Here is a 13,293-nt window from a genome sequence, read left to right on the forward strand (position 1 = left end):
ATGATGATATTGATAACAGTAACATCTAACACTTACTGAGTTAGGTGCTAGACAATTCTCTATGCACTAGAAGTCTAGGATCATTTAATCTTCATATCCATATGTGGTAGGTACTATTACTACCACCATTTTATAGGAAATAATTCCCTGTCACAAATGATCATACAGTTAGCAAGATATAATAGAAAAATAGAACAATGTGTTATACAATGGTAAAAATTATGAAATGTAGTTTTTTTTTAAAAAGTCTACTGAGGGAAGGAGCCGTGGCTCAATCAGTTGGGCTCCCGTCTACCATATGGGAGACCCTGGGTTCACATCCCGGGGCCTCCTTGTGAAGCAGGCTCGCCCGCATGCCAGAGAGCCGCTGGCAAGTGCCGCGGAGAGCTGACTCAGCAAGGTAACACAACAAAAAGGGAGATAAGTAAAAAACACAGAAGAGTACACAGCGAATGGACACAGAGAACAAAACAAAAGCAAGCCGCAAGGGGGCGGGGAGAATAAAATAAATACAGACACACAGAAGAACACACAGCAAATGGACACAGAGAGCAGGCAGCAAGCAAGCGGAGGGGGGGGGATAAAAAATTAAAATAAAATAAAATAAAAAGTCTACTGAATTTCTATGCACCAGCAATGAACTATTAGAATCTCAATGCCACAAGAAAAATAGAATTTACAATAGCACCCAAAAAAATTGAAATATGAAAAAGTCTAACAAAATAAGCCAATTGTCATTATCCATAAAGCCTATTTGTGAATTTGCCTACTATCTAATAGTTATCTGTAACCCCAAAATCAAAACTTGCAGGACTTTCACAGCCATTCATGGAAATGAATAGAGCTGCAAAAAAACTGAGTGACTCAAGCTGCACATTCCCAGCTGATATCAAATAAAGTCATCTTCTTTCAGCTTTCATACAATAAACAAAAGTCCTTTAATGCATGGTATTTTTAGTGTCATAGTTTTGCATTTTTGTGCTTTTTGGTGGTGATTTTGTTGTTCAAAATAGTCCCCAATTGAGAGGTGAGGAAATTGTTTTCTGTTTCTTATTAGTATTATTGAAATAATGAAAATGCTCTAATAATGATTGAAGTGATGAACACACTACTATGTGATTATTGCAAATACCACTGATTAAAAAACTACCATTGACTGTATACTTTGGATGAATTGTATGTTTATTAATATGTATCAATAAAACTGATTTGTTAAAAAAAAAATAGCCCCCAAGAGCAGTAGTGTTGAAGTATTGTCTAGTGTTCCTAAGCACAAGAAGACACTAATGTGCCTTGTCAAGAAAATACATGTGCTAGATAAGCTTTGTTCAGGTATGAATTACAGTGCTGTTAGCTGTGAGTTCACTGTTAATGAATCAACTATATTAAATAAGGTGCCTTTAAACAGAAACACTCATAAAAGTATGTAACATTTTATCGAAAATTTTATGACCAGAGGCTCACAGAAACCTAACCATGTATTTCCCTCTGGGAGTAATGGTTCAGTATTTGCCAATTCAGTGTTCATTGTAGCTTCATAGAACATAATTACAATAAATAACAAGAATTAACTGTATATGTAAGATCACAGAAACCTACAAAATATCGGGCCCACTAAGAATTTCCATTGGTTCTTTTTTTCCGGAGATGGGTTAAATTTTCCTTTTTCTTTACATGTATCATAATTTCCTGGTTGGCAACTACATCTGTCAGATGATATATTGTAGCAACTCTGGATTCTGCTTCCCTGCCCTGCCCCCAACATGGGTTGCTTTTGCCACTGGGTTTTCTTCCCCTTGTTTCTTTAGTAATTTCACTGCACTGAATCTATGGAATCTATCTACCCCAGGCTGTGCAACTGCTTATGACTCTGCTCAGTTTCTTTATTTTAATTAGTCTCTTGATTTTTAATCCTGACTCCCCTAGATTTGATTCCTGAGTCTGCATAGCTTAGTGGTCAGTCAATGACAGGCTAGAGGCTGAGCTCAATCACTTCAAGCAAGTAAAACATACACCCTATACTGATGTAGCTACAGAACTGTCAATGAGATGAGGAACACAAAATTCAGGAGGTTTAAATCTGCTTAAGGTTTTACTTTTAACCAGACCCTCTCCATCTCCTTTCCATGTGTGTGACAGTCAGCCAGATATGTTTTGGGTGCTTCAAGGCCTTTAATGAATGTACTATTTCTCAGATCAAGCTCATAAATTTCTGGTTAGTCTGTCAGCAGGTGGCATACCACAAGCAAGACCAGAACCCAAGGCCAGATGAGCCACTGGCCTACCTTGTTTTAGCATCATGGTCATGACTATTAATAACAATGATGCTGGCCATGGGTATAGAGGGAACACAGAATGTCCCCAAAAGAAAATACCACAGACTCCCAGTGTTCTTAACCTAGGCTGAATAGACTTTCATGAATAAACACCTCTCATTTTGTTTTATGCCTTTCATCATTTTCCAGAGACATGACAATTTTACCCAGTATTTTAGCTCTTCTTGGGAAAAGGATTGATAAGCAACTCACCCATAATGGTTTTTCTTTATACTTTTTAATATGTTTTCAATTGTCACATTGGATAATTTCTATTGTTCTACCATGAAAATCACTGACACATCTGCTATCTCTGCTCTTAAATACAAGGATTATTTGGAAATTGTATTTTTTAATTATTCTAAAATTTCATATTGGTTCTGTTTAACATTTTCTATTTCTTTACTAAGGTTTCTTTATTCAAACCTCATTTCAAATTCAAAAAATGAAGTAACAAACAAAAGGCAGCTCAAAAGTTATGGAAGTATTACTCCTAAAAAGTTCTGTCCAGGCACTTCTACCTCATCAATTCCAACAACAAACCATTATTCCTATAGTGTTCAGAAAGACAGGCAAGGTTCCTTATTGATGAAAACAAAGTAAGAGAAAAAATGCAGAATCATATTCATATCTCACAAAACCAAACCCCATATTCTTTTTGTCTTTAGCATTAATATAGTACCTTGTTTGCTTTTGCTACAAAAACATTAAAATATATATCAAAAGATGGAAACAACATAAGTGTCCATCAACTGATGAATGGATAAACAAAATGTGGTATATACATACAATGGAATACTATGCTGCTTTAAGAAAAAATGAAGTTGGGACATATATGATAACATGGATGAACCTTGAAGACATTGTGCTAACTGAAATTAGCCTGGCAAAAAAAAGACAAATATTGCATGGTATCACTAATATGAACTAAATACAAAGAATAAATGCATGGAGTTAAAACCTAGAGTAGGTCATTAGGAGATAAGAGGAGGCATGAGGACTACTGATGCTTAATGTATATATAAGTTTTAATAACTTGACTGTAAAAGCAAGGAAATGGATAGAGTTGATGGCAACACATTATAGTGAGTAGAACTAATGCAGCTGTTTATAAATGAGTTTGTGGCTGAACAGCGTAGTCTAGGGACGTAAATGCCAATTGAAAGAAAGCTACAGAATAATCTACAGACTGAATAAAACAGTGAACCGAGAGGTGAATGAGAATTGTGGTTGACGGTACAAATTCAAGAGTGTCCTTCTGTAAGCTAGAGCAGATGTACATCACTTTTGCAAGTTTTGGTAAGAATGAAGACGCATGGGAAAAATACAATTAATGTAACTTATGGATTAGAGTTAATGGCTATACTGTAATATTTGGCATCGATGCCAAAGATGTACCTTGTTAATAAAAGGAGGGTTTAGAAAAAATATATCAAATATTGACCATAGTTAATGGTAACAGTCTAATAATATTACCTCATAATCTATAACAAATATTCCAAAATAATGGAGTATGTCAGTCAAGGGGTGTCGTATGGGAATTCCACACATATGCATGATTGTTTTGAAAGTTCACAACCTCTCTAGTAAAAAATATATTTAAAAAAAACATTACGATATAGTTGCTAACTATAATCTATAAATTATGAGTTACACTGTTCCCATGTAGCACCACATTCTTAACACTGTGCAGAACATTCCTGTGTTTATATTATTAACCACGATCCTCATTTACTGCCAAAATCACCATTATACAGTCCCTGTATTTTCATACAGCTGATCTCCAAGTAACACTAACCTCCCTAGACTACTCGTTTCAGTGACAATCACAAACATAAATCAACAATGTTTGTTACACTCATTGTAATGTGTTAACCATCACGTCCATCTATTACCCCATATTTACAATTGACCTTATTAAACATTCTACATATACAGAGCAGCATCTCCCACTTCTCAACCCACATTCCATCTCCCACCAATCTATGATTCATAGTACAATCCTGAAGTCTACTCATTATATTTAGTTGATTATCTGTGAGACTATACAACATTAGTCCTTTTGTGTCTGGCTTATTTTACTCAACATAATGTCATCAAGGTTCCTCCATGATGTTATGTGCTTCCCCCCAATTGATTTCTTCTTACAGTTAAACCATATTCTATCATATGTACAGCCACATCCTGTCTACCCATTCATCTTTTGACGGACACTTAGGTTGTTCCCATCTTTTAGCAATTGTGAATAATGCCACAAGGAACATCAGTGTGCAAACATCTGTTCACATTCTTGCTTTCACTTTTTCTGAATATATTCCTAGTAGAAGGATTGCTGGATCATATGACAATTCTATATTTAGCTTCCTGAGGAACAACACAGAGGCTGCACCATTTTACACACCCACCAACAGTGAAGGAATGTTCCTATTTCTCAACATGCTCCCAGTACTTACTAGTTTCCTGTTTGGTTAGTAACAGCCATTCTGTATAGGGTGAGATGATATCTCATTGTAATTTTGATTTGTATTTCCCTAATAACACTGAGCATTTTATGTGTCTTTTGGCCAATTGTATTTCCACTTCGGAAAAATGTCAAGTCTCTAGTCCCTTTTTTAATTGGGTTGCTTCTCATTTTGTTATTATCTCTTTATATAACATGTAAACCAAACCCTTGTCAGTTATATGGTTTCCAAAGACTTTTTCCCCATTAAGTTGGATGCCTTTCATCCTTTTAAAAAAATTGCTTGAAATACAAAAGTGTTTAATTTTAAGGCAGTCCTATTTATCTATTTTTTCTTTGCTGCTCATGCTTTGGGAGTTAAGTCCAAGAAAATACCACCAACCACAAGATCTTGAAGACTTTTCCCTATATTTTCTTCTAGTTTTAAGGTTCTAGTTTTAATATTTAGGTCCTTGTTACATTTTAAATTATTTTTTGTATTCAGTGTGAGATAGGGCCACTCTCTTTCTTTTAGATACCAATATCCAGTTTCCAAACATCATTTGTGGGTTTTCTGGAGGTATCAGGGATTGAACCCAAGAACTCATACACGGGAAGCAGGCAGTCAACCACTGAGCTATATCCACTCCCCCCAAGCACCATTTACTGATTCTCACCCAGCTGAATGGGTATAACAGCCTTGTCAAAAATCACTTGACCAGGGAAGCGGATGTTACTCAACCAACTAGGCTCCCGTCCACCAAATGGGAGGCCATGGGTTTGCTTCCCAGGGTCTCCTTGTGAAGCCAAGCTGGCCTGCACTCATGGAGAGCTGATGGCCCACACCCACGGAGAGCTGGCGTAGCAAGATTGCGCAACAAAGGGAAACAAGCAGACACAGAAGAATGCACAGAGAATGGACACAGAGAGCAGACAGCAAGCAAACAGCAAGGAGGGCATAAATAAATTAAAATCTTTTTTTTTTAAATCACTTGACCATAGTCGTGAGGGTCTATTTCCAAATACTCAATTCAATTCCATTGGTCCATCTACCATTATACCAGTACCATGCTGTTTTCACCACTGTAGCTACATAACATGCTTTAAACTCGGTATGTGAGCATCCTCCAATGTGTTCTTTTTAAAGAAATTTTTGGCTATTCAGAGTCTCTTACCCTTCAGGATAAATTTGATAATTGGCCTTTCCAATTCTACAAAGAAGGATATTAGAATTGTTACCAGGTTTGTACTAAATTTGTGGATCAGTTCAGGTAGAATTGATATCCTCATGATATTCAGTCCTTCAAAGCAAGAACACAGACTATTCTCCCATTTTTTTAGTAATATTTTATAGTTTTCTAAAAACAAGTCCTATATATCTGTGGTTGAATTTATTCCTAAATATATGATTCTTTTAGTCACTATTCTAAATGGAATTTTTTTCTAAAATCCTCTTAAGATTGCTCATTAGTAGTGTATAGAAACGCTAATGAATTTTGTGTATTAATCATGTATCCCATCACTTTGCAAAATCATCTATAAGTTCAAATACTTTCATTGTAAATTTTTCAGGATTTTCTAAATACAGGATATCATCAGTGAATGGCGGAAGTTTTACTTCTTCGTTTCCTATTTGGGAGAATTTTCTGTTTCTTGCCTAACTGCTCTAGCCAGAACTTCTATCACAATATGGAGTAATAATGGAGAGAAGAGACATCCTTGTCTTGTTTCTGATCTCAGTAGGAAAGCTTTCAGGCTTTCATCACTGAATACAATGCTAGCTGTAGGCTTTTCCTATACACACTGTATCATATTAATAAAGCTTCCTTCTATTCCTATTTTTCAGAGTGTTTTTCTCAAGAAAGGATGTTGTATTTTTTCAAATGCCTTTTCTGTATCTACCGAAATGATCATTTGATTTTTCTTCTTCAATTTATTATTTTTTCAAAGATTTATTTATTTATTTCTCTCCCCTTCCCCCCCTGCCCCCCCCCCCAGTTGTCTGCTCTGTGTCCATTTGCTGTGTGTTCTTATGTGACCGTTTCTATCCTTATCAGTGGCACCGGGAATCTGTGTTTCTTTTTGTTGAGTCATCTTGTTGTGCCAGCTCTCCGTGTGTGTGCGGCACCACTCTTGGGCAGGCTGCACTTTCTTTTCCGCTGGGCGGCTCTCCTTATGGGGCACACTCCTTGCACAGGGGGGCTCCCCTATGCGGGGGACATCCCTGCGTGGCATAGCACCAGCTCCACAGGGGTCAAGGAGGCCTGGGGTTTGAACCGTAGACCTCCCTGTGGTAGGCGGACACCCTATCCATTGGGCCAAGTCTGCTTCCCTTCTTCATTTATTAACATGGCGTTGCATACTAATTGATTTTCTTGTGTTGAACCACCTGAACTTACCTGGTATAAGGTGCTTTTGGATTCAGTTAGCAAGTACTTTGTTGATGATTTTTGCATCTATATTCATAGAGAAATTGTTCTGTAATTGTCTGTTTCCAAAATATCTTTATTTGGCTTTGATATTAGGGTGATGTTAGCTTCAGAGAATGAGTTTGGTAGCATTCTTCCTGTTCAATTTTTTGCAGGTCTGAGTAAAACTGGTATTAGATCTTCTTTGAATGATTGGTAGAATTCCCCTTTGAAGCCACCTGGTACTGGACTTTTCATTTTGAGGAGGTTTTTGATGACTGTTTCAATTTCTTTACTTGCAATTGGTTTGTTGAGGTCTTCTCCTTCTTCTGGGGTCAGTATAAGTTGTACGTGTGTTTCTAGGAATTTGTCTATCTCCTCCACATTGTCTAGTTTTTTGTCATAAAGTTGTTCAGAGTATCCACTTATGATACTTCTTATTTCTGCTGGATTAGTGACTTGTACTGTCCCCCTTCTCATTTTTTATTTTATTTATTTGCATCTTCTCTCTCTTTTCTGTCATTCTAGTTAAGGGTTTATCTATTTTTATTTTTCCTTTCCTTCTACTTGCTTTGGGAATGGTTTGCTGTTCTTTCTCTAATTCCTCCAGGTGTACAGCTAGCTCTTTTATTTTACCTCTTTCTTCTTTTTCAAAATAAGCATTGAAGGCTATAAATTTCCCTCTCAGCACTGCCTCTGCTGTATCCCATAAGTTTTTTTTCTTCCCCTCCCTTTCCTCTGCCCTGATTTTTGTAGGTTTTTTTTTCCTGTCTGTGTCCATTTGTTGTGTGATCTTCTGTATCTATTTCTTTTTTTTGTTTTCTCTTCTCATCTTTCTCTACTAGGATTCACCAGGATGCCATCCTGGGGACCTCTGACGTGGACAGAGTTCCCTGTCAATTGTGCCACCTCAGTTACCGCTATCTGCTGCACTTCACCTTGACTCCCTTCATCTCTTCTGTTGCATCATCATTTTGCTGCATGACTCAACTTGCACAGCACTGGATCGCCACATGGGCACTCACACAGGCACTCAGCTCGCTACACGGACATTCGCACAGGCACTTAGCTCGCCATGTGGGCACTCGCGTGGGCACTTGGCTCACATGGGCACTGGGCTCGCCACACAGGCATGCTTTCTCTTCTTTTTTCTCACCAGGAGAGCCCAGGGATCGAACCCAGGATATGGTAGGCAGAGGCCTTATCGCTTGAGCCACATTTGCTTCTCCCCATAAGTTTTTTGTTTTTTTTTTAAAGATTTATTTATTTTTCTACCCTCTCCCCCCCACCCCCCTGCCCCGGTTGTCTGTTCTCTGTTTCTATTTGCTGCGTCTTCTTCGTCCGCTTCTGCTGTTGTCAGCAGCAAGGGAATCTGTGTTTGTTTCATCATCTTGTTTTTGTCAGCTCTCTGTGTGGGAGGTGCCATTCTTATGCAGGCTGTACTTTCTTTCATGCTGGACGGCTCTCCTTACGGGGCACACTCCTTGCGCGTGGGGCTCCCCTACAAGGGGGACACCCCTGCGTGGCACGGCACTCCTTGCACACATTAGCACCGCGCATGGGCCAGCTCCACATGGGTCAAGGAGGCCCGGGGTTTGAACCACGGATGTCCCATGTGGTAGACGGACGCCCTAACCACTGGGCCAAGTCCACTTCCCTCCCCGTAAATTTTGATATGCTGTGTTCTCGCTTTCATTTATCCTGAAGTATTTACTGATCTCTCTTGTAATTTTTTCTTTGATCCACTGATTAAGAGTGTATTATTTAATCTCTATATATTTGTGAATATTCCCTTTTCCACGTTATTAACTTCCAACTTTATTCCATTATGATAAGTGAAAAGTGTTCCGTAAAATAGCATTGTTTTATCATCTATGTACAATGGGGGAAGCACAAAAAGACAGGTGAGGAATTTTCTTGTTGTTTATTTTTTGTTTATTATTATTGTTATTGAAATCATGAAAATGCTCTAATAATGATCGAAGTGATGAACGCACAACTACGTTATTACACCAAATACCACTGATTGTACACTTTGGATAAGCTGTATGTTTTATTAATATGCATCAATAAAATTGGTTTGTTAATATGTCCCAGCATATGGTCTATCATGGAGAAAGATGCAAAAGTACTTCAGACAAATGTATATCCTGCTGTTTTGGGGTGGAATTCTCTATAAGTGTCTAATAGGGGAGCAGGTCTGGCTCAGTGGTTGAGTGCCTGCGTTCCATATACCAGGTCACAGGTTCAATCCCCAATATTTTCTAAGAAAAATAAATGCCTAATAGGTTTAGTTCATATATCATATTTTCAGTTTTCAGTTTCTTTATTCATCTTCTTTCCAGATGTTCTATCTAATGCTGAGAGTGGTGTACAGAAGTCTCCAACTAATATTGCAGAGATGACGATTTCTCCCCGCAGTTTTGCCATTGTATGTCTCATGTATTTTGGGGCAATTATTTCAGTGAATAAATATTTATAGTAGCATTTCTTCTTCATGAAATGTCCTTTCTATTAATATATAAGGACCTTCTTCATTTCTTTTAACAGTTTTTCATTTAAAATCTATTTTGTCCAATATTACTATCACTACTCCAGATCTTTTGGGATTACTACTTGCATGGAAAATCTTTTTCCAACCTTTCACTTTCAGCCTGATTGTGTCCTTACGTCTAAGGTCAGTCTCTTGTAGACAACAAATAGATGGATCATGCTTTTTTATACATTCTATCCATCTATGTCATTTAATTGGGGAGTTCAGCCCATAACATTCAGTGTTACTACTGAAAGGCATTACTTACTTTGACAATTTTACCCCTTGACTTTCTATTGTCGTATCTCAATATAATATTTTAACCCTTTCAGTTTTTCTTATTTATAGTCTTCTTTTCTACACTCTTCTCCAGGGTTTTCACCCTTGTTTGTTTCTTTCATGCTATCACATACTCTTTTAATATGTCTTGTAGATTTGGTCTCTTAGCAATATATTCTCTAAGTTTTTGATTTTTTGTAAAAACTTTCAACTTCCCTCCATTTCTGAAGGATAGTTTTGCCAGATAAAGAACTCCTGGCTGGCAGTTCTTCTGTTTCAGTGCCTTAAATATATCATATCACTGTCTTCTCATCCCCATGGTTTCTGATGAGAGACCGGCACTTGGCCTCAATGAGCATCCCTTGTACATAATACACTGCTTTTCTCTTGCTGCTCTCAGAATCCTCTCTTTGATCTTTGAAGTTCTGAATAGTAGATGTCGCAGAGTAGGTCATTTTGGATTTATTTTGTTTGGGTTACGTTGTCTTTCTTGAATACTGACATTCATATCTTTCATAGGAGTTGGAATATTTTCAGTCAGTATTTCCTCAAATATTCTTTCTACCCCTTTATCATTCTCTTCTCCTTATGGGACACCTATAACTTGCATGTCTGTGGATTTCATATTGTCATTCAATTCCCTGAAACTCTGTTCAATGTTTTGCATTCTTTTTTCTGTCTGTTCTCCTATCTTTTCAAGTTGAAATGTTCCGTCTTTGATTTCACTCACTTGTTTTCCTACCATTTCAAAACTGTTATTTGCTTCTCATGTATTTTTTTTATTTTTTATCCCCTCACCACCACTTGCTTGCTGTCTGCTCTCTGTGTTCATTAGCTGTGCATTCTTTTGTGTGTGCTTGTCTCCCTTTGTTGCGTCATCTTGTTGCACCAGCTATCCATGAGCGCCAGCCATCAGCTCTCAATGGGCCTAGACCAGCTTGCCTTCACAAGGAGGTCCTGGGAAGTGAACCCAGGGCCTCCCATATGGTAGACAGGAGCCAAATCAGTTGAGCCACATCCACTTCCCTCTAATGTATTTTTAATCTCATCCACTGTGTCTTTCATTCCCATAAGCTGTTGCTTTTTTTGCAGGCTTTCAATTTGTTCTTTATGCTCACAGTGTCATCTTAATATCCTTTATTTTTTTTAAAGATTTATTTTTTATTTATTTCTCTCCCCCCCCCCCCAACGCCCCCCCATTGTCTGCTCTCTGTGTCCATTTGCTGCATGTTCTTCTTTGTCCACTTCTGTTGTTGTCAGTGGCACGGGAATCTGTTTCTCTTTGTTGTGTCACCTTGTGTGTCAGCTCTCCATCTGTGTGGCACCATTTCTGGGCAGGCTGCACTTTCTTTCACGCTGGGTGGCTCCCCTTACAGGGCGCACTCCTTGCACATGGGGCTCCCCTACGTGGGGGACACCCCTGCGTAGCACGGCACTCCTTGCATGCATCAGCAATGCGCATGGGCCAGCTCCACACAGGTCAAGGAGGCCCAGGGTTTGAACCACGGACCTCCCATGTGGTAGACGGACACCCTATCCACTGGGCCAAGTCTGCTTCCTTAATATCTTTTATCTCTTTTTATTCATATTTTCCTTTATCTGCTTAAACTGATTAAGGAAGTTTTTGTGAACATCATTGATCAGTTGTCTTAATCCTGTGTCTCGTCTGGACACAGGATTTAAGACAACTAACGTTCCGTTCTTTTCTTCCTTTCGCTGCGCCATATCTTCCTGTTTCTTAGTATCACTTGCCATCTCTTGTTGATATGTAGGCATCTGATTACGTTGGTGATTTTACTCTGTTGATCAATTTCTCTCTCTTGCCTAGTGGTTTTGTTTCACAGCTTTTCTTTGGTTTTTAGTTAAAACTTTTCTACAACTTTAAGATTGCCCTATTTAAGTAGTCAAACGGACAGGCAGCCATGAAGGGCATAGAACAGATTTACTGTGCTTGGGAAAAAAATGGGAGACAGAACTGTCTTCCTTCACTATCCCACCTGGCCAGCAGGTGGCAGTCCTTCCAAACCCTTCCAAAAAGGTAAGTCCTTCAATTTCAAGTAACTAGCTCTTATGAACCAGCCAGTTACAGTGTTTACATTTGCCAAAGATAAACCAAACTCAGTCCTCTACTGCAAACTTCCTCTTTTCAGGGAGGAATATGTTTTCTCCCCTCTCTGATGTTCACTGAGCCACAGGTTTTACCAAGGCTGTTCTCCTCGGGAGACATTCCCCATTGTGGGGGCATCAACTCATGGTTTTCTTTCTGCCCTCAACCTCTCTCCATCCCCAGTCCCTACTGGATAATCCGTGCAGCACTCTCTTGGTCTGCAGGTCCCCAAAGCGACTCCCTCAGATGACTCCTACGCTTTCTCCCCTATTTTGCAAAAGAGCTTTGCACTGCCTGAGCTACTCCAATGCCATCTATCTACTAAGATTTCTTACCACTCCATTCATCATATACATATTTGTCTTTTCATACTTGAATACAGTCATGATACCTTTAGTAATCTAGTCTGGAAGGAAAATGAAAGGTGTTGGTGGTGGGGTGATGTATGGGTGCCCAATATGATGACATGCATGTTTGTTTGTAAGTTCACAACTTTTACCCTACACTGATTGTTTATGTATGTTCATGTATGAATGTTAGAATTCAATGAAATTTTTTAAATGTCCAACTATAGGTAAGCAAATAAAGAAAATGTAGTATAGACATACAACTGAGTATTTTTCATCCATAAAATGGAGGAATGCAGTTTTAATACTTGCTAAGACATGGATGAACTTTGAAAACATTAGGCTGAGTGAAATAAGCCAGACACAAATTGTATGATTCTACTTATGTGAAATATCTAAAATTCATAGACAGAGAGTTGATTATGGAGTTACAAGGGACTGGAGGAAGGGAGGAATGGGGAATTATTCCTTAAAGGTAAAGTTTCTATCTTGGGCGATGAAAAATTTCAGTAATGTATAGTGGTCCTAGTAGCACAAGATTGTGAAAGTAACTAATAATACTAAATTTATACTTAAAAAGGTTTTTTTAAAAAAGAGATATTTCATTCCATATATGTCACAATAAAATATTTTCGAAATTTAAAAAAAAGAGGAGAGGGAAAGGCAGGTGTTAGAATTTTTTTAAAAACATGCTGTAAATATACTCATAGATGTTATCAAACCATGGAAAAATTTAACTCATAATACATGAATAACTACTAGTATATATTATTTCTATACTACATTTTCTAATACTATCTATTTTCATATTCAATATTCATCATTCTCTTTTTATAAGACATTCCCAATGTGCATAATACTTTA

At 38.0% G+C, this 13,293-nt stretch overlaps 1 protein-coding gene across 8 annotated transcripts in view; it reads right to left on the reverse strand.

Moving 5' to 3' along the window:
* The window catches only part of ATRX (ATRX chromatin remodeler), a 362,990-nt gene that overhangs the window by 282,744 nt on the left and 66,953 nt on the right, over window positions 1-13,293 (reverse strand). The gene's annotated exons all lie outside the window — the stretch shown is intronic.

The sequence above is a fragment of the Dasypus novemcinctus genome, chromosome X (assembly GCF_030445035.2).
Source record: "Dasypus novemcinctus isolate mDasNov1 chromosome X, mDasNov1.1.hap2, whole genome shotgun sequence".
NCBI lineage: Eukaryota > Metazoa > Chordata > Mammalia > Cingulata > Dasypodidae > Dasypus > Dasypus novemcinctus.